Here is a 19,642-nt window from a genome sequence, read left to right on the forward strand (position 1 = left end):
ACGAGTAGATCTACACATTAGTACCATCGGGGTCAAGTTTCGGTCACCTGTATTTTTCGGCCTGTCTTCATACGCGTTTACCGCACGGAGTGGTTATAGGTTGATTTTGCAGTTCAAGTCTTTAGGGTGTTGTTCTTACCTAGTGTATAGACTTCCCCTTGAGTTTGAGATCGATTCGATGATTCTAGATCCTGTTTCGTATAGCATTCGTTCGTAGTACGGATTTCAGTCACTTGCGTGTTTTAGAACTTAGATTTGATTTCCTTAGTAGTGATTGTCATTAGAAGGTCGAGTAGGTGATTTGACACCCACCTAGTTGTTTCCATGCGCCTGCGGGTCAAGCTCCGTCCTCGTCTGAAAAATTCTGTTGTTGGTTGAGTTCTCGCTATTTAGCTTCCGCTAGCGGCGTAACCGCCTTAACAATGGCTAGCTTAGGTTAAGGTTTGGGGCCAGAGTGTGGTGGAAGGTTAGGTTGAGGTTTGGGCCAAGAGTCTGGTGGAGGCAAACATTTAGCTTAAAAGAAGCTTGGGGTTATGAAGGCAAGGTTAAATTTGATTAGGATTAGAGTTTTTATGAGGGCAAGGCTATCTTAGTACCAGTCACCAACTTGGCGAGGCAAAAAGCGATGACAAACTATAAAATTGGTGCAATTTACCATAGGCTAAACTGATAAATGAACTTGGAAGGGTTGCATCTCCATCGGATGTATGTGGACTTGGAAGGGTTGTATCTCCATCGGATGTATGTGGAGACTTACAAACTACAATTTAGTACAATTGTAAGGTGGGGTGCAAGTCTGTGTCAGTAGGTTGTTAACTGTGTCCTGCGAGTGGATAGTTAAGTAAACAGAGGTTGGTTATGATAATAACACTATATCCATTAAAAAGCAGGTAGAGGCATTTTTAAGATAGGTTAAGGTATGCAAGGTTTTAAGACAACCAAAAAGGGGTAAGGTTTAATATGGTTTAGCATTAGAGTTTTATGAGGTCGGGTTCAACTTAGTTCTAGGTCACCAACTAGGTGAGGCAAAAACTAGGGAATGTACAAGGTGGAAAAATGGAATTAACTTTCAAGGTAAGGTCAAGGATGATTAAAGTTGTAGGTTATATCATACAAGGAAGGTGGGGTCAAGGCACATAAAGCTATCAATTTTAGCAAGGTGCGGATGTACAAGATGAAGGGATGAAAACATGTAGAAGGGGGATACAATCCACATATAGCTACAAGATTGGTGCCTTTTAGATGAGGGTAAAGTGATAAATTCCTTAGAAGGGCTACATCTGCACCGAATGCATGTGGAGATTAATAAACAAATTGTAAAATTGTAAGGTGGGGTGCAAGGCCGTGAGGGTAGGTTAATCACCAATGTCTTCTAGAAAAAGATAGTAAAGTTGCCTCGAGGTTAGCAAAGCTAAAAAGGACCTTGTATGTTAAAAAATTTGTTATGGTAGTGTATAGTCAAGTAGAGAGACATGGTTGCACGGAGACAATAAGGGGCGCTTGAAGGTGGGCAAGTGAGGTTTTCTCTGCTCATGGGTTTGATGGAAATGGTGATTTCTTGGCTTGGGCAGTGTGAAGTAAGCAGATCTATGCAACAAGTGGATGTTTAACTAATGAAAGGGCAAAGGGATAAAGTTTGAGCTAGCTACTCTCCAGGTCTCAATACCAAGGGAACTGGTTGGACTTGATGTTCATGCAAGGGCAAGGGACCTATAACTGCCATGGATCATCACTTGTGGAACAAAGGAAGTCCACAAGAGCAAGAATCATCACTTATGGATGCAATTATTGGATGTTTCAAACACCTTAGACACTCAAACTCAATTCTTAGCACTAAGGACACATGCTTTTGATCTCATTAACACTAGAATGGTAGCCTAACAGGACATAAAAGTGTCCTTTCAGGGTTTTGGGAAAAAAATCCAAAACCATAGTAGATCCACTCATTTTGAAAAATCCTTTCATGAGCTTATAATTCAATGACTACTACATATGGAAAAAATGAGAAACTTGTAATTTTTCTCATCCCTTGGTCACTACAAGCCTCCAAAGTTGATGGACCAGTGCATTTTTCCCAAAATAGCAATTTCTTACGGTTGATTGCATATAAATAAGAGTGGAGATTTTTGTAGGACATGAGATAAAATGCCCCGTTAACTTCAATGGGTTGGTGACCAAAACATATGGTTGCTTTTACCTCACTAAGTTTTTTTTTGGGCAAAAAAAATAGGTACAAAAAAGTTGCATTTTTGCCATTCTGCGGACCTATCATCAAAGTTTCTATAGTCACGCTCAATACAGATACTATATACATGTTTTCTTAGTTCCCTTTAGTCCTCTGGATTCAAAAGGAGCCATGGAGCATGCCAAAAGGATAACGGATCTCTTAGAATTGGAACCTTGGGGGCAATGATAAAGTGCTAAATACAGCAAACATGAAAAAACTGGGTTTAGCATTATGACCTCTAGAAACCCATAGAAACTACTCAATATCTAGCCAAGTTTGTAGTCTATGATTAGATATGGTCACTACCTACAAAATACACACAATTGGCCTAAGAAACTAGCAATATTGAGAAAGTTATACTTGCTACTCTAAAATGTATCGTATTCTTCAGCAATCAAAAAACTCAACCATCATCATATACTATGCTATATAGCATATTAGGTCCCCCAAAACTCAAGGAAGATTAGCTTTATGTTATACATTACACTTACACAATCAAAATTGAATTTGGATATCAAGAAAGCCACCAAAAAAATCATAAAAGTGCTAATTTTGGCCAAAAAAAGGATTATGCAATTCTTGCAAATTGGTCATAACTTTCAATTTTGGCACGTAGCTCTCCCTACAAGCATCAAAACATGTTGAGAACTATGAAGGCCTAACCTCTAGCCATCTAAACCTCACAAACATGAAGTTTAGAGTGGTATAGTTGCCAAAAATTGAAAAAAGGCCAAAAACAGGACTCGTTTTTTCACACAGTTTAGGTTCAAAAATGTTGTGCAAGAGTAAGGTTAATGGTGAGATCGATACTAAAAAAAAAAAGCTAAGTTTTTTTCAGCTCATAAGGCAACTTTGTGGATATATAGCACCTAGAAATTCATTTTCATACTCTTCAAATAATTCAAGCAAAATGGTCACTTAACAAGACACAAAAGTGTCCAAGGACATAAAAGTGTCCTGTTACCATTCTAGTGTTAAGTAGCTAAAGTTTGCTGGCTTGCCGCACCTTTTAAACTCTTTCCAGAACATACTCATTGCATCTACAAGAAATGTAGGAGATAATGAGTAGAACTTGCTGATTAGTTGAAAAATGAAAAGTGAAGCGAAAGGGCAAGGAGGGGGGATTTTGCAGTAAGGGCATGTTGCAATGTTTAACCTCCTGTTTCCTGGCTCAAGTAACAACTAAAAAGCGTAAATCAAGGGAGATAAGCATGGAAAAGGTTCATTAACTACCATAAGTAAGGTATAGAGGGAGATTTGGCAAAGGCACTCTACAGAGTAATGGGAATGGGGCTTTAAAGAAGGGGGGGGGGGGGGGGGGGGGGGGGAATTATTATAACATGGGTTAAGGCAAATGCACATAGAACCCCAAGAACCCCCATAATAATCTCGTGAATCTATTTATTCATATTAATATAGCCCATGTTAACATAACTCTTATATCATCATTACCACATTTGGCATACATGTCGACCAAGGCAATGCCGAGCAGCAAAGGCTTACGAGCGCCACGAAGGTAATGAGTAGCCTTTGCTGCTCGGGCAAGTACTCTCTCTCTCTCTCTCTCTCTCTCTCTCTCTCTCTCTCGTACTTGCTTGAGCAGTAAAGGCTTACGAGCGCCACGAAGGATACGAGTAGCCTTTGCTTCTCGGGCAAGTACTCTCTCTCTCTTCTCTCTCTCTCTCTCTATGCTGCCTCTTTGCCAACTCCCAACATAGTAGAGACGACCGTTTACGGCCTATGGCTCAGGTGGCCTCTTCACCTTCCATCGTGGTGCCCACGACATATTATCTCACTCCCCCCTCAGGTGGCAACAGTAATTAGGAGCAGCTCTCTTTCTCTCTCTCTCTCTCTCTCTCTCTCTCTCTCTCTCTCTCTCTCTCTCTCTCTCTCTCTCTCTCTCTCTCTCTCCTTTGTAGCGACATTGCGGGACATAGGTGGCTTGATTAGCAAGGAGTTATAACATCTCTCTCTCGCTCGCACGTGTGCTACAATACCTTAGTACTGATCTTTCTGCTCTCGGATCTGGGGTCTGAATGGTTCAGCTCCCGCTGCCCCCAGACTCTCTCAGTTCTACATTTCACTCCTCGGCCCTGGCCACATCTCTCTCTCTCTCTCTCTCTCTCTCTCTCTCTCTCTCTCTCTCTCTCTCTCTCTCTCTCTCTCTCTCTCTCTCTCTCTCTCTCTCTCTCTCTCTCTCTCTCTCTCCCCCCTTCCTGTAGCGACATTGCGAGATGTAGGTGGCTTGATTAGAAAGGAGTTATAATGTCTCTCTCTGACTCGCACACGCGTGCTACAATGCCTCAGTACTGATCTTTCTGCTCTCAGATCTGGGCTCTAAACGGTTGCTGCCCCCAGGCTCTCTCAGTTCTACATTTCACTCCTCGGCCCTGGCCACAGGTGAGGCCATCTCCCATGTCTGACCAATCCATTGCGCAGAGAGAGAGAGAGAGAGAGAGAGAGAGAGAGAGAGAGAGAGAGAGAGAGAGAGAGAGAGAGAGAGAGAGAGAGAGAGAGAGAGAGAGAGAGAGAGAGAGAGAGAGAGAGAGAGTATTATCGTCCATGGAGGTAAAATATGACCCATGGGACCGGGTGCAAAACATTACAGCGGCATGCTTGAACGTAAAGACATGAGATACATATCAGTTAAGGACCGAGGGTCTATCAGCAGGATAAAAAGAAAGGGAAAACCCAAAGGGGGGTAGTTGAGGGGAGAGCCCCTTTTGAAGTTCGAAACTCCTAAATGATAGTTTTACCGCCTCGGTAGACTGCCCATTTACCTTGTTTGCGAGCTTCAGACATCTTCTTGAGCTCTTCCTTCTTACTTTTGAGTTGATTTGTTGTCAACTCCTCGGTAATCCAAAGCTTTGTTCCTTTGAGAAGATGGGATTGGCGTAGAAACTTCAATCGCTCGTCTTTGTCCTTGAAAGTATGGATGCAATGCTCGGGACGCACATGTCGATGTGTGTCATTGATCCAAGCGACGACCTCTGGCTTGATGTTGACTGGCTGAAGAATGACGTTGAGTTTGGTAATTGCTTCTTCAAGGGTGTCCTCAACGGTGCACCACGGCACGGGAAGCCCACCGATGTAGACCTTGAGGGCATTCTCTTCTTGAAGTCTTCGTTCATGGAGCTCCTTTGTTACACAAGTCTTCACTTGGGTTATGATTTTTGGGTGAGCTTTTTTGCCTCTACCTCCTTTACCTTGTCAGTGGCGAGGCCAACCATGGAATTGAAGCGTTCTTCTAACTTGTTGAGACGGTTTTTGAGCTCAAAATTCTCTTCCGTGATGACTCGGTTGAGCGTTGCTTGAAGCTGGGTAATGCAATCGAGTTTGCGAGGGGCTGCTAGCACCTCTGCAAAACTCGGTCGTGTTCTCGCAGGTATCTTTGGGGTATTCATCCCAGTGCTTAAGATGGTATATAGATATAAGAAAAGCTTAAGGGAAACCTTATGGGAACCTCAAACAGTCCGTGAAGGGAGCAACAAAGAAAAATTGTAAAGCTTGCACATGCCTGTGTCGAGGAGCTCGTGCCAAGAATAGTCGGGCGTATTGGGCCTGCTGTGGAGCGGCAGAAGCTATGGAGCGGGCCTCTATTGCTGTGGTGCGAGCATGTACTTCTGTGGAAAGGCTCCCAGACATCGCGACCTGCTCCTGCGGTTGCTGAGAAGTTGTGGATCAACAGACACAGGGCGTGCTTTTCCTCTGGCAGGGCAGGGCAGCGCTGGAACCTGATGCCCTCCCACAGGACCGCTCTTCGCCCAGGGGAGGACACCCTCGAGCTGCTGCTTGTAAACCCTAGACGAGAGAGAGAGAGAGAGAGAGAGAGAGAGAGAGAGAGAGAGAGAGAGAGAGGAGAGGAGAGAGAGAGAGAGAGAGGAGAGAGAGAGAGAGAGAGAGAGAGAGAGAGAGAGAGAGAGAGAGAGAGAGAGAGAGAGAGAGAGAGAGAGAGAGAGAGAGAGAGAAGTAGATTGCCTGGCCACTTCTCATCATCACCCATGTCGCCGTATCATATCCGACTGCTCGGGCAGGGAGAAGTAGATTTCCTGGCCACTTCTCGTCGTCACCCACGTCGTCGTATCATATCGGACTGCTCGGACAGGGAGATCTTCATCATATCCATGTTAGGAAATAAGACGTACCTAAACAGATATTTGAGTAGATTACTTAATGGAGAGAGATAGATTTCACACACAAGAGATTATAGAGTAGAGAGAGAGAGAGTACACACGATATACGTGGTTCACCCAATGTGGGCTACGTCCACGAGAAAGCAGCCACTCAATGGCTTTAGTACTTCAAAACAAGAAGTAGTTTACAAAGGGATTATACCCTTAACACTAGGTTGGTAATGGGACACTTTTATGTCCTGGGCCACTTTTATGTCCTGTTAGGTAGCCATTTTCCTTGAATGATGTCAAGAGTTTCAAAATGGATTTTGAGGTGCTATATATCTAGAAAGTTGTCTCATGAGCTGAAAAAAACTCGACATTTTTTTGGAATATCAATTCCATCTTTAACCTTGTCCTTGCACAACATTAAACAACCTAAACTGTGTGAAAAAACGGGTCCTGTTTTTGGCTTTTTTCAACTTTTTTCAACTATACCACTCTAGAATTCATGTTTGTGAGATCTATAATGCTAGAGAACTATCTTTAGTAGTCCTCAACATGTCCTGATGCTTCTAGGGAGAAATAAATATTGAAGTTGTAAGTTATGACCAAATTACAAAAATCGTCAAATCCTGTTTTTTAGCCAATTTTAGCTCTTCTATGATTTTTTTGGTGGCTTTCATGATATCCAAATGCAGTTTTGATTTTCTATGTCGCATATTGTAACATAAAGCTAATATTCCTTGAGTTTTGGGGCACCTAATACCCTATTTTTCATAGTAGACAACGATGGTTGATTTTTTCAATTATAGAAGAAAACAAAACATTCTAGTATATCAAGTATATCTTTTTCAACATTGTTAGTTTCTTTTGACAGCTACATGCATTTTGTAGGTAGTAACCATATCTAGTCATAAGGATCAAATTTGGCTAGATATTGAATAGTTTCTATGGGATTCTACAACTCATAATGTTGAACCCAGTTTTTTCATGTTTGCTGTATTTAGCACTTCATCTTTGTCCCCAAGATTCCCCTTGGTAAGAGATGTATTATTCTTTTGACATGATCCAGGCTCCTTATGAACCTAAAGGACAATAGTGAACTAAGAAAACATGCATATATTATTTGTATTGAGCGTGGCTACAGAAACTTTGATGATAGGTTTGCAGAATGGTAAAAATTCAACTTTTTTGTACCTATTTCTTTTGGCAAAACAAAAAATAGTGAGTGAGAAGCAATCATATGTTCTGATCATCAACCCATTGAAGTTAACTAGGGAATTTATCTCAAGTCCTACAAAAATCCCTAATCTTATTTTTGTGCAACAAAACGTAAGAAATGACTTTTTTGATGAAAATGTACTGGTCCATCAACTTTGGAGGCTTGGTGTGACCAAAAGATGAGAAATTTTACAAGTTTCTTATTTTTTCCATGTGTAGTAGGCCTTGAACTATAACCTCATGAAAGGATTTTACAAAATGAGTGGATCTACTATGGTTTTAGAGGTTTTTTTCAAAACCCTGAAAGGACACTTTTATGTCCTGTTAGGTTACCAACCTAGTGTTAATAGAGCTCCCGCCTTGCTTCACTCTCACCACCTCACACTCACCTTGTTGCATCAACTTCACACTATGAAATGTGTGTAGAAATGGCCTCCTTTTATAGGTCAAAAGGGATGCCCTCTCTCATGAGAGGTAGCCATGTGTAGCCGCCCTTGTGTAGATAAGTCCAAATCGGACCCTCCAATCCGCCCATGTGTGGCGGCCCTTGAGAAGATAAGTCTGCTTTTGAATTCGGCCACCGGCCACCGGTCATTGACTTCCGACCACCGACCACCAATCAAACGGCCAACCAATCGGTCATTTTCCGACCACTTTCTGACCGCCGTTTGGCCATAATATTCCGGTGAAGCCAATCTGGAGCTTTGCTCGAGATTGGCCGTGAAATTTTTTGTTTTCAAACAGTGATTTTTATTTCCGGCGAGTGATTTTCCTTCACGCACGATGGCTTCTCCTCATAATGGGGGCCTTACAAATGTGCGTTTTTACCACAGAAAATTACAAGGGGTAAATCAGGTTCCATACTTAACAATCTCCCACTTGGAGACTGATCTCCAAACCAAACCTGTGACTGCTTTTCATCCTGGCTTCTTATCCTTGAATGCCAATTGAAGATGAGCAAAAGCTCAACTTCTCCTTGTTGACCACCTTTGTAAACATGTCTGCAGGATTTTCACTTGTATGCACCTTTCCTAGCTTTAGTTGTCCCTCTTCCAAAAGAGTACGTATCAAGTGATATCTCACCTCAATGTGCTTTGTCCTTGAATGAAAGGCTGAGTTCTTCGCAAGATGGATAGCGCTTTGTCTATCACTGTACAATACACAATTGTCTTGTTTGAATCCAAGCTCTTCTAAGGATCTGTGAAGCCACATAATTTCTTTGCTTGCCTCCGTCATTGCTACATACTCTGCTTCTGTGGTAGAAAGTGAGACCACTTTCTGTAGCTTTGAAGCCCGGCTTACTGCTGTGCCTCCAACCGTGAAGACATAGCCAGTAGTACTCCTTCAAGTATCTTTGTCACCTACCATATCTGCATCAGCATACCCTTCTAGAAAAATATCAGTTCCTCCAAAATACAAAGCATTTGTTGTTTTCCTTGTTAGATACCTAAGTATCCACTTCACAGCTTGCCAGTGTTCTTTACCTGGGTTGTCCATGAACCTCCTCACAACTCCCACTGCATGTGCAATATCTGGCCTTGTCCAGACCATAGCATACATTAGAGAACCTACCGCTGCAGCATATGGAACTTTAGACATATAGGCTATCTCCTCTTGTGTTTTTGGACACATATCCTTTATTAGTTTAAAGTGACTAGCCAAAGGTGTAGAAACTTGTTTTGCATTTTGCATTGCAAACATTTCTAGTACCTTCTTGATGTAATCCTCTTGAGATAGATTTATTGTCTTCTTTGTCCTGTCCCTTGATATTTTCATACCAAGTATCCTCTTTGCAGCACCTAAATCTTTCATTGAAAAAGATTTAGACATCTCCTCTTTTAGGTCTTTGATGTCCTGCATGTTAGCACTTGCAATCAACATATCATCAACATACAACATTAGGATGATGAATTTCCCATCTTCCAAATTCTTCGTGTAGATGCAGTGATCCGAGTTGCATCTTGTGAATCCATGATCCAACATCCATCGATCAAACTTCAAGTACCATGTCTTGATGCTTGCTTTAAACCATACAAGCTCTTCTTTAATCTGCAAACCATTTTCTTCTTACCTTTTACTTCATACCCCTTTGGTTGAAGCATGTAGATTTCCTCCTTAAGTCATCGTGAGGGAATGCCGTATTTACATCCATTTGTTTGAGATTTAGATCATGAGAAGCCAAAATGCTTAAGAAAAGCCTAATTGAGTTCATTTTTACAACATGAGAAAATATTTCATTGAAGTCAATACCTTTCTTTTGAGAAAACCCTTTTATCACAAGTCTAGACTTGTACCTTTTCTTCCCACCTTCTTCTTCCTTCAGCTTGTACACCCATTTGTTTGAAGTGCCCGCTTACCTTTAGGCAACTCAACCAACTCCCATGTTTGGTTGCGATGTAGTGAGTCCATCTCCACTTGCATGCTTCGTCCATTCTTCTTTGGATTCGTGTTGCATAGCTTTTTCGTATGGTTCTGGCTCTCCAGAATCTGAGATCAAGAGATGGTTGAAGGAAGAAACAAACCTTTCTGAAGGTCTACTAGCTCTTGTAGATCTTCGGGGAATAGGTTGAGGCTCCTCATTGGGTTGACGTTGTTGCACATTGTCACCGTTTGCAGTCCTTGAATCTTCACCGTCCTCAAGCTCCATGTACTCATTACCTATTTCTTTTGTTGGTTTTCTTTCCAAGTAATCTTTGTACATAAATTGTTCGTTAAAAATTACATCCCTACTCCTTAAGATTTTATCATCTTCAGGATTCCATAGGCGATACCCAAAGTCACCTTCTCCATAGCCAATGAAGAAACACTTTTTGGACTTTGCATCTAGCTTTGATCTTAGGCTTCTATCTATGTGCATGAAAGCCTCACACCCAAACACTTTGAGAAATGAATAATTCACCGGTTTACCTGTCCATGCCTCTTCTGGAGCTCCCCCATCCAATGCCGTTGAGGGTGACCGGTTGATTAAGTACACAGACGTACTTATAGCTTTTGCCCAAAGCTCAAGCGGTAGGCCTTCATGTAGACGCATGCTTCGTGCTCGCTCCATGATTGTCCTGTTCATCCTTTCTGAAATCCCATTTTGTTGAGGTGTCCTTGGGGTTGTCCTTTGCCTCCAAATGCCATTGCCAGCACAAAAGCTTTCAAAAGCTTGGTTGCAATATTCACCTCCATTGTCGGATCTGAGACATTTAACTTTGGTACCTGTTTCATTCTCCACAAAGGCTTTCCACCTTTGAAATATGGAAAATACATCGGACTTATTCTTCATGACATGAACCCATGTTTTTCTATTCGCATCGTCTATGAATGTTACATAGTACAATGAGCCACCAAGTGAGGGTGTACTTGCAGAACCCCAAACATCAGAATGAACCAACTCAAGTTTTTATTTTTTCTTTCATTTCTTGAGTTTTGAAATTTTACCCTCTTTTGTTTACCATAAACACAATCTTCACAGAACTCTAAGTCCACTTCTTTCAAACCTGGTAGAAGCTTCTTTGTTTAAAGGATTTGCATTCCTTTGGCACTCGTATGTCCAAGCCGGTAGTGCCACACTGCACTGTCAACTTCTGTAGTTGCTACACAAGCTGAAGGTTGCGTGCTAATAGTACACAAGTAAAGTGTACCGACCTTTCTCCCTTGGCAACCACCAAAGATCCCTTTGAGATCTTCCACCGTTTGTTTCCAAATGCAATGTTGTGACCTTCATCGTCCAATTGTCCTGTAGAGATCAAATATTTTCAAAGAGAAGGAATATGCCTAACATCTTTAAGCTTCCATTCATTTCTGTTAGCAGTTTTGACAGAAACTGTACCTTGGTCGACAATCTCACAAGCTTCATTATCTCCCAAGTATACATACCCAAAATTACCTTTGGTGTAATCTTGGAAATGTTGCTTGTGTGGTGTCACATGGAATGAAGCCCCGTAATCTACTATCCAAGAATTAGACACATTGTCTAATGAGAGAATTAGAGCATCTTGCTCTACTTACCTGCCACATTGACCTCCGACGTTGTCTTGTTGTCTTGAGAGTCAGTCTCCTTCTTCTTCTTGGACCAAAAATCCTTCTTGACATGGCCCTTCTTGTCGCAGTTCCAACATTCAAGAACTGACTTTGTACGTGACTTGCTCCGTCTTGAGCGATCACGACCCTTTTGGTCTTTGAACCTCTCCTTATGCCTTCCTCTTGTTTCCACTGACAGTGCAACACTTGATGATTCTTTTGTGCTTATCCTTTGTATTTCATCGCTTAGGAGAACACCCACAACATCATCAAACTTAAGAGTATTTGTGCTAGAAATAGAATTACTTACAGCCATCACAAGGCTGTCCCAACTATCCGGTAGAGATGATAGTATAAGGAGAGCTTGCACTTTGTCATCGAAATTGATTTTCACCGATCGAAGTTGACTTATGTTTTTATTAAATTCATTTAGGTGTTCTGCAACTGAACCATTCTCTGCCATCTTTCGATTGAATAAGCGCTTCATATGAAATACCTTATTGGATGCCAATGGTTTCTCGTAGAAGTCGTGAAGTGACTTCATCAAGTCCTCCGTGGTCTTCATCTCCAAAACATTGAAGGCAACCGTTGACGCCAAGCTTAACCGGATTGTTCCCACTGCCTTTCGATCAAGGACAATCCATGCTTCATCTGCCATTGTTGCGGGCTTCTTCGTAAGACCGCCTAGTGGCAAATAGAGGTCCTTCTGGTAGAGATAGTCTTCAATCTGCATCTTCCAATGTTGGTAGTTTTTGCCATTGAAATTCTCAATCTTAAGCTTCCCTTCCTCCGCCATAACTCCCACTCAATTCAAGGAATCCTTTCCTCGAGATAATTTAGCTACGAGCAAACCTTGCTCTGATACCAGTTGTTAGGAAATAAGACGTAGCTAAATAGATATTTGAGTAGGTTACTTAATGGAGAGAGATAGATTTCACACACAAGAGATTAGAGAGAGAGAGAGAGAGAGAGAGAGAGAGAGAGAGAGAGAGAGAGAGTACACATGATGTACATGGTTCACCCAATGTGGGCTACGTCCACGGGAAAGCAGCCACTCAATGGCTTTAGTACTTCAAAACAAGAAGCAATTTACAAAGAGATTATACCCTTAATAGAGCTCCCGCCCTTGCTTCACTCTCACCACCTTACACGCACCTCGTTGCATCAACTTCACACTATGAAATGTGTATAGAAATATCCTCCTTTTATAGGCCAAAAGGGCTGCTCTCTCTCATGAGAGGCAGCCATGTGTAGATGCCCTTGTGTAGATAAGTCCAAATCGGACCCTCCAATCCGCCCATGTGTGGCCGCCCTTGAGAAGACAAGTCCGCTTTTGAATTCGGCCACCAGCCCATCGACCATTGACTTCCGACTACCGGCCACCGGCCATTGACCACCGGCTGTGCTCGAGATTGGTCGTGAAAATTTTGGTTTCCGACGAGTGATTTTCCTTCATGCACGATGGCTTCTCCTCATAATGGGGCCCTTACAAATGTGCATTTTTACCATTGAAAATTACAAGGGGTAAATCAGGCTCTATACTCAACAATCCGACTGCTCGGCCAAGGAGATCCTCTCTCTCTCTCTCTCTCTCTCTCTCTCTCTCTGCCTCTTTGTTGCCTCCGCTTGTTCGCCTCCTATCCATCCAAGCTTCGGCTAGAGTAGCTCACGTCACACACCCGGCTTGAGACTTAATGTGCATTATTTATTGGCTAATACAACACTATCACTCAAAACTGTGAATATGACTTAAAAAAAAGATTGAAGCTTACAAAATTGTGCATATAGAACACTTTAAGCATACGAAACACGTTTTGAGTCAAAACTTACCTTGAAAAAAGTGGACAAAATATAGCAAGATTTAAAGTAATCGCCAGCAAATGCTCCAAATCGTGATCTAAAAACCAGAATAGTTTTAAGTTTATTGTTTGCCCCTGTTTTCTTAGGTTAGAAAAAATGTTTTTGGCAAACCCTATAGGCTGCAATGTGCACCAATCTTTAAGATAACTATAGCCTACTGTCTATCGTCGTCGTTGTTGTCGTCGTGACCGCCAGAAGGGCATCAAAAACTATCGCTCACTCATGAGGCAATGCAAGCGTGAGTTGGCAGTGGGCACACACGCTGCCTATGCTTGCCTTGCACACCGCAAACCTTATGGGTCTCAGATGCGCCCTCAAATCTCTCTCTCTCTCTCTCTCTAAATGATTCAGTTTCCTTCCACATTGTTCAGCCCTCCCGCATCCAGTCGGCTCGAGTGCATCAACTTCTCGGCTCCTTGCAGGCTCACCACTCCCACTCCCGCCTTTTTTTTTTTGTAGCTGCAACCACGTGGCTTGCCTGAAGAAGGCTCTCCATAATAAAGTAGAGATGAGAAAGATATAGCTACAGAATGACGGCTGAAGGAGAAGAGTGGCCTTAGCAATATTATGGATGCAATACATAATTATTGCCCTTTACCCTTATCATGTGGAGGGTGTGCTGAAGGCCATTGTCATCCTGAGAGAGGCCCTCCCTCGGGGGGTTCACTATGTGTAAAACTACCATATCACGTGCGTTCAAGACATGTTTGTAAAACCCCTTATCTGTGAATTTTTTAAGGAATATAATATACCCTTTTCTTTTAAAATCTGTAAGTTTTTTCCAAATTGGAAAAAATAATACCCTTGTGTATATATATTTCTGTAAGTTTCAAGAACTTTAAATACCCTTCTGTTGAACTCACGTGATAGGTTACATTTTTATTAGGTGACCTCCCTGGGGGCCCTCCCTCGACTGGCCGTGATGGATGGGAACACAAACGGGCACCTCTATCCTGGCCACATCAAGATGTCCTAGCTCATTCAGAACATTGAAAATGCATGGGTCTTCTCGCGTGAGACCTGTGCCAGGATGCTGGAGGTGGCAAAGACAGACTTGCCTGAACCTGCAGCAACTCCAACATCTCGTAGATTAGACACCCCACAATTCTTGCAGCTCTTAGAACCTCATTTCTTGAACTAATAATGTATGTGGAGCACACGACTGAGCTTGCTCTTTGGTTGTCTTCCCGCTTGCATTGATTATGAAAGTATATAAGCTGCTTGAGACCTCAGAGTAAGTTTTGGGCTTTGGCTTTTGAAGAGCGTCTTGATCGTAGATGTTTTTTGATTATTTTGCACCAATATTGATGGTGGACCCATCTCTCTCTCTCTCTCTCTCTCTCTCTCTCTCTCTCTCACACACACACACACACACACACACACACACACACACACACACACACACACACACACACACACACACACATGTAAATTGCACCATGTCTGACCAACCCATTGCGCAAAGAGAGAGAGAGAGAGAGAGAGAGAGAGAGAGAGAGAGAGAGAGAGAGAGAGAGAGAGAGAGAGAGGATCTCCATATCATATCTGAATGCTACCTCCGCCTGCTCGCCTCCCATCCCCTCCAAGATCTGGCTAGAGTAGCTCACGTCCACGCTCACCATTGCGCCGGTGCCTGCTTGCAGCAACGTGGACTGGTTGGAATGTCACCTCCCCTAATAGAGTAGAATAGACAAGGTACTGATTCACAACTAAACTAACTAAACCCTTAACAATAATTCCCACGAAATTAGTGAAGGCTGCTTAGAAAGTTTATTGAAGCCTATGCCTTTGTCAACACACAATTCTTGTAATCGTTAACATGTGTGAGTTGTAAGAGGGTTTAGATTTAGACATTGCCACTGCGATTGTACGCTTGGTAAGACCACCCATTGTTTTGTATGCCAAATTCAGCTTAAAGAGGCTCTCATATATACAATTAGATGTTGCTCTTGTGCACAAGCAACGAGAAAAATATGGAAAAGAAACTTATGGAATTGTTTGTCAAGACTTGGACTAATCTAAAGGGACAGGGAGATCCGGGCTAGGTTAAAGGAGTCTGGGGCAATAAATGTAGGCATTTGTCAAGATTCGGGCTAGCCATTGTTGGGCTAAAGGAATATGGGGCACTGTGTGCAGGCTATGCTACTAGGGAAGTAGGGATAAAGGGCATGGATATGCAAAGATTGAATCTTTGAGGGGGGGTGTTGAAGTTTAGGTCAAGTTTGTCTAGAGTGAATGAGAGGAAAGGGAAATTATCCCACATGCAATTTAAAGTTGGAAGACCAAGTATAAAAAGGGCCTATGGTTGAATGGAAAGAAATCCAAGTTTGTGTTCTTGAGTCAAACACTCTACTTCTGAACTTGTGATCAGTGACACATTAACTCAAGATCGTGGTTATGAGTCCAAGCTAATCAATCTTGGAACCTAATTTGCTTGAGTCACATACTTTATTCACTTATGTAGCATGATGGTTAGGAACCATCCACCTTAGTTCACTTAGGTTGCAAGTTCTAACAATGTTTGCATAGAGTGAAGTGCATTTAATGCAACATATGGGCCCATGTAGTCTCTAACCAAAATCCTAGTAAGTGTTCAACTAGGGTTAGTTATTGCAACCAAAAGACCAAATTTTTAATCATTGACACAACATAACGCATATAAAGTATCCTCACTGCACAAACATGGCCATTGGGAGATCTACGTGCAAGGCAAGAATGGCAAACATGAAGAAAGGAAGTTAGGCCAAGCTATCTCAAAAGATATGCTCTGAGTTAAAAGAGACAAAGAAAAAGCTCAGGGAAGCTAAAGAAATGGTGGCAACGATCACGAAACCAAGAGATAAAAAAATCCCAAAAAATAGTCGCTACAACAACAACCAATGCAAAGCCATAGGAGAAGAAACCCCATCAAGCCACAAAAGATTAAATACAAAGAGGAATACTAGGAAGAGTAAGGAGTTTATAACTTGCTTTTGAAGCAATATGACTTTATGAGCCTTTCGTTTGAGTCTATGTTCCTTTTTGTTATGTCTATCTTTTCTATTCCATCTCCTTGTGTTTTTGCTTTGTCATGCCACAATGCAAGAGGGTGGATACAATTTATGTGTGTGTGTGTGTGTGTGTGCACACACACACACACACACACACACATATACCAATACAAATATATACACACACATACATATACCAATACATATATATACACACACATATATATGTATTTATATGTGTGTGTGTATTATATGTAGTGTGTACGTACTGATAGCCGTTTTTTCGGCTCTTTGTAATTACCACAGTGAGTTATCTCACCCTACCAAAATCACCCAAACATTGTGGCTATCCCTACCATTTCACTGTACATAGGCGTGCGTGAGTCATGGGACTTTTCCCATATCTTCTTAAAAAACCCTCAATTAGCTAGTCATTGGGCTAGTTGAGCCAAAAAAATAATAAAAATAAAAAAATATAAGTATATTATGGCCCATGCGTATGTAAATATTTCTTTGTATATAGGGCCTAAATAAAAGATTTTTTCATAATTATTTTGATATTTATTTAAATATTTCTACCTAGGTGTGTGCTATTTATGCTCTGTACATTGCCTCACCATTACCACAATTTTTTCTTACCATTTTTCATACTCTTTATTCCATATAGAAATATTTTCATGTAAGCTTCTCTTATATTTGGTGTAACTCCAACCCAACAAAAATCCAAAAAAACTAGTTTTATTTATGTGTATATTTTTTCACTATTGTGATTTTTCCCTTCCTACATCTATTTTGTTTTTTTTTCTAAAAAATTAGAACACCAAAAATATTTATCTTTTTATGGTAGCCTCATAATGAGAGAGATTTCTTTTGACCCCTTTATATTTTTTTCCACTTATATTATTTATATTTGACATGTACATATTTTTTAGACCCCTCAATATTTGATTTTCTTAGTTGTACTATTCACTTATATCATAATCTCAACAATATCTTTAATTATAGACCTACCAAATAAGGTCAAGGGTAGGTGGCATGCATACATGTACTATGGAGGGCTCACTCTTGGAGGTATTCAAAAGAATCATCCAAAGAAGGACCCCACAAGGACCTTGTGTAGTGGAAAAAAACGTTCGGTTTTGCTGAATTTTTAAAGTTCACTTGCTCTCCGAATTTGAAAAGGTGATACAAACAAAAGTTGTAGCTCGTGGGCTGAACTTTTGCCTCAAATTTTTTCATATTTTTTTGAGCTACGAGCTGTGAGCTATGATTTTATTAGTGGACCCCAGTTTTCCCATGCTATGCAGCCACACTCTCTCTTCCACTTTATCATTTTCCTCTTTCGCACACACTTCTCCACTCATCATCCCCACCTCTCTCACCACTCCTCTCTGCACCCTACTCACCTTCTCCTCAACCTTGAAGAATAAGAGAAACCATGGTGAACTCATACCTCCCACACACAATTTCATTCCAAAATTGACCACCTAGTCTCATTTTTCCTCCTCCAATTTACCCATATCTATCAAAAAAACCACAAAATTCAGCCTCTTCTCTTAAAAGACAGCATCATGGTGGTTGATTACTCAGCTTCAATTACCTTGTCTCTCAAGGAAGGTCAAGAGTGGAGAAAAAATGTACCGTAAAAGCTAGTGGACCGTCAACAAGCGTCAAAATTGGCCCTACTCAAGACACTTGGAGCATCAACCTTGTAAGAAATCCACCTTTTCTTACCTTTTAAGAGTTTTTCTTCCTTATTTGTATCCTACATGGATACTCCCATTGTAAATATCCAATTCCATTTGTAAATTAATACTAACTCTACTAACACTAACCCACTATGAAAAGTCCTATCACCTCCATTTCTCTCCTCTCTCTTTCCCCACCAACTTCTTGATAATTCCAAGCAAAAGAAATTAGATAAATGGCTGAAAATCTAACCCAACCATGGTTAGAGGAGTAACCCTAACCTTCAAAATTGCTATAAAAGGAGGGTGTGGGTAGCACATGTTGGAATTAGGGTTGCAGAGAAACACACACAACTTGGAGAAGACGAAGGAAGCTCAAGGCACACAATAGAGAGTGTGTTACTTAGTGTGCAATGGAAAGATAGTTAGCCCTAGAGTGATGGGCGTATATACAATGCACGGGAGAAAAAACCTCCTAAAGAGGGAAAAAATGCCTCGGCGGTCCTAGTGTGTTCACACACATCACTACCACATGTATATGGTAACAAATCCCCCCTGGAGTGATGCGGTGAACGAGAGCTGGCACATGAGTAAAGGGAAGTGCCATGCCTTGAGGACAGGATCAGTCCACAAAGGGGAGTAAGCCCAAAGCTTTGCGGAAAGCTTCAAGCTTCTCACAAGACAATGCCTTTGTGAAAAGATCTGCAAGGTTGTCCTGTGTTGGCACATAAGCCAAGCTGATCTCTCATGCTGAGAGCCTCTCCCTGACATAGTGGTAATGCACCTCAATGTGCTTTGTGCGAGCATGAAAAACTGGGTTCCTCGCAACTGCCAATGCGCTCTGACTGTCAGTGTAGATAGTGGTGGCAGTGTCCTGTCCAACACCCAAGTCAGCCATAAGGCGTCTGAGCCATACACACTCAACCGTAGCTGTGAAGACTGCCCTGTACTCAGCCTCACAACTCGAAGTGGCCACAGTAGTTTGCTTCTTGATCAACCATGATATACATGAACTGCCAAGCATGAAACAAAAACCACTTGTGGACACTCGCGTGTCAAAACAACCAGCCCAATCTGAGTCCGAAAAAGCATGTAAGTCTGGCGGCAATGATCCCCCCTTGGGATAAAACAAGCCAAGATGTAAAGTGCCACTAAGGTAGCGGAAAATCCTCTTGACAGCCTGCCAATGCCTAGACCCTGGGCTATGCATAAATCTGCTGACCTGCGAGAGTGCAAACTGAATATCTGGCCTCGTGTTGCATACATAAATGAGGCAGCCAACAGCAGTTTGGTAAAGAGTGACATCAGCAGGATCGCCAGAATCATGTAGACTCAACTTCAAACCTGTTTCCATGGGAGTGGCAATAGGTTTGCAATCCTCAAGTCCAAACTTACATAGCAATGTCTCTATGTAACTTTTCTGACACAAGGCAATACCACCATCACACTGCTTAAACTGTATACCCAAGTAATGATGCAATAGCCCTAAATCTTTCATCTTGAAAGTAGCATTCAAATCAGCCTTAAATTCAG

The 19,642-nt window shown here is 41.7% G+C and overlaps 1 pseudogene; it reads right to left on the bottom strand.

The window, feature by feature from the left end:
• Nucleotides 1–4,891: 4,891 nt before the first annotated feature.
• LOC147436922 (uncharacterized) lies at nt 4,892–5,631 on the bottom strand (annotated as a pseudogene).
• Between the last annotated feature and the right edge of the window lie 14,011 nt (nt 5,632–19,642).

The sequence above is a fragment of the Adiantum capillus-veneris genome, chromosome 17 (assembly GCF_014529385.1).
Source record: "Adiantum capillus-veneris isolate H3 chromosome 17, ASM1452938v2, whole genome shotgun sequence".
Taxonomy (NCBI): domain Eukaryota; kingdom Viridiplantae; phylum Streptophyta; class Polypodiopsida; order Polypodiales; family Pteridaceae; genus Adiantum; species Adiantum capillus-veneris.